At 34.4% G+C, this 2,987-nt stretch overlaps 1 long non-coding RNA gene across 2 annotated transcripts; it reads left to right on the top strand.

The window, feature by feature from the left end:
- Positions 1–4: 4 nt before the first annotated feature.
- On the top strand, positions 5–2,065 carry LOC102661482 (uncharacterized). Of its 2 annotated transcripts, none has more exons than XR_001383177.2 (3): positions 5–22; positions 292–1,452; positions 1,859–2,065. It is a non-coding gene; the product is annotated as an uncharacterized lncRNA (long non-coding RNA). The 2 variants fall into 2 exon arrangements; XR_005886996.1 differs by having other exon boundaries at positions 11–1,216; positions 1,355–1,452.
- The last annotated feature ends 922 nt before the right edge of the window (positions 2,066–2,987 follow it).

The following is a 2,987-nucleotide window of genomic DNA, read 5'->3' as shown; positions in this document are numbered from 1 at the left end:
GATTGTGTGATGTTCAGACCAGGTAAAAAACTCTATGTTGGAGAGGTAAACATTAACTTTTAGTGTGTTTTCATAATTTGAATGAATCTACACACATCCGTATGTATAATATATTTACAATAAATACACGTTGTCATTTTTTTTCTTCTTGCTCGCTAGTCACTTCTCTCCTTCTCCTCCGTTTCCCATTTTCATTTCATCACTTACTTCGGTAATCAATATCATTCATAATCTTTGCTTTGTTTTTTTCTAATCTCTTTGCGCTAATGCATTGGACTTTGAAATTCGTAGGAAGGATAATGTTTGGCTTTATTGAGAGAAATTATGCTATGACAGCACCATGGGCCACAATGGCGTGGATATATGGCAGAATTTTGGCTTTCCACTCTGTTCCACCGTCCACCATTGATAACACTATGGTTTAGAGACATTATAGGAATCATAAACATCTTGTCTGAGATTTTGGTGCATGAAGAACAACATCGGATTAGTTGGCATGAGTTATTCATGATAAATAGTTGTGTTTAACCTTGAGTTCATTCTAGCTACATCTTGCTTGCTTTACCTGTTATTGCGATAAAATGTGAGCAGCTACATTATTGTGTCTATTTAGAAACTTTGCTAACTCATTCAATATGCAAGAATCATGATTAGGAAGTTAAGATATGATTATCATATGAGTATTGAAATAGGTTGAATGTGAATTGTATACTTGGATGCATATCTATTAATACTAGTGTTAGATGTCAAGTTAAACACATTGTGGAGTTGTCATTCCGAATTCAGAAAAAAATAGCTCTAATTTGTTTGATTTGATATTTTGTAGACGTGGTGAAATCCTAATGATGTAAACATCTATTATTTTGCGGTATGTCATCTAAGTTGTGAAACTTGTTGATGGACAGAATAAATGCACATGTAAAAAATGAATCGAGTTATACGGAAAAGAAGTTTTCAAGGGGGAGTAGTAAGGCCACATAAGCCTGCCTGCCATCCACACCAGAATAAATGAAGTTTTCCGAAAAAACCTGATAGTGGAGGAAGACCTCCTAAGGATAAGAGACATAGGATTAAAGAGAGAGTCAAATAAGAATCTTTAGTGTATAATCCAGCATAATCTCGAACGTTATCAGTTCCGGTACGTAGACCAAAGCCCAAAGTACCAAATAATGGTTTAGAATATAAAAACCTTCCTCACATATTGGGGTGGAAAGGGGTAGGTCCATCTACTTTTTCGCATCTAGTTAAATTGCAAAATTAGTCATTCTTGGTTTTTGTTGTTGTGATTATAAACCATGAGACCTTTAGCGAGAATTTTCATTCTCACTCTTGTTTCCTTTCCAAATTATGGCAGAGGTTGCAGATGTGCAGAAAGCTTTCAACTGTCCAACTAACTGAAAGACTTGACTATTCTAATTTGCCTGGCCTGAATCCCAACATGAAAAATGGAAGGTGAGTTTGTATGAAATTCATGTTATTAGTTTATGTGCGTTCTCTTCATTTTTGTAATAATAAATATGAAAACATTAATTGCGGTTTCCTTTTTAAAACATTTACCTACAGATTTATTAGGACTTTATAGTTTACAAATTTACTTTCAAACTGTTACCATGCTTTATTTTGCACTTTTATTCTATTCTCAATATAAAGGATTTATTTTCCCCTGCATAAATTGCAATACAGGTAAGTTTTTTTCTGTTCAAATACAAACTCACAACTAATGGACCAATGTCAACAAGAATGCTATTCAAGATTTAAGATTGTATATAATTCATAGCCCTTTATTCTTAACCATTTACATTGGCTATTCAATAAACTTGCACATAAATACTTGAATTCCCTTATTCTCTATTTCTAGGGATGGTATTATTGTGAGAAAGTTGATGGAGGAATCAATTTTCATGTGTGTAGTCTGAAGGAAGGAACACTTAACTGGGAAATGTTGCAATTCAAGCCAAAATTTCCACGTCAAGTATTGCTTTGCAGAGTAAGTAATAGTTATATCATTCATTGAGAGCTTTGTCACTGGTGCTCTTGTAAATTTAGTTGGAAGAGAGCATGGTTACGCATTGCCAATAAAATTTGGTTTGTTTGTTAGCTGGTTCACTAGTGAATGAACTTCTTATATGATTTGTTAGCATTGCCAATAAAATTTGGTTTGTTTGTTTTATTTTTGAGTTGAAAGTTGATGATTTGTGGATTTAATAGATTAAAAGAAGGAAGGGGCATATGGACAGAGGTTAAGGCATCATCCATAACAGACAGAAATCCAACTTGAAATTGAAAATAAGCAATATGGTTATTGGAGTAAGTATTACAACTTCTATAACTGTGAACTACAGTGTTTGAATATAGCTTCTCTACAGTTATTGCTTAGCTGTAATTGAGTCAACTTACCTACCTTACATAGTTGGGTTTTGTATGGATGAGATCAATTTTATGAAATAATAAAATGTCATTTTCAGAATTCTTCTTTCACTTTCTCTAATTTTTCTTGAGCTTTCAAGTTGGTTGTTATAATTATGATAATAATATATTGGTTGACTTAAAGGCACAGTTAATCATGGTCTGTTGTTTCAACCAGCAAATTCAGCTCTGCCCCTTGTTCTCCAGGCCTACTGTGATGTTGATTAGGCATTTAACCTGAGATGTTGGAATCTTCACATATGTGTCCTGCGTATTTCTTGGTCCTAACCTAGTCTCTTGGTGGTCTAAGAAACAAACCTTGGTGGCCCAATGGAGCACGGAGGTAAAGCATTTCTGTTTGACATGCAACAGAAAAAGTATTATGGCTGCAGTCTCTTTTCACAGAACTTGGGGTTGAATTTACTACACCCACTATCCTATGTGCCAATCTCAGTACTGTGTCACCAGCTCGTAATCCCTTTCTTCATGTTAGAACAAAGCATGTGGGACTTGTCCTATTATTTGTAAGGAAGGTGAACAACCAAAGCTTTCATCTCTATTATGTTTCTGCTCTACACAAA

Source organism: Glycine max, chromosome 10 (genome assembly GCF_000004515.6).
Source record: "Glycine max cultivar Williams 82 chromosome 10, Glycine_max_v4.0, whole genome shotgun sequence".
NCBI classification, from domain to species: Eukaryota; Viridiplantae; Streptophyta; class Magnoliopsida; order Fabales; family Fabaceae; genus Glycine; species Glycine max.
This window is presented reverse-complemented; position numbering and strand designations above follow the sequence as displayed.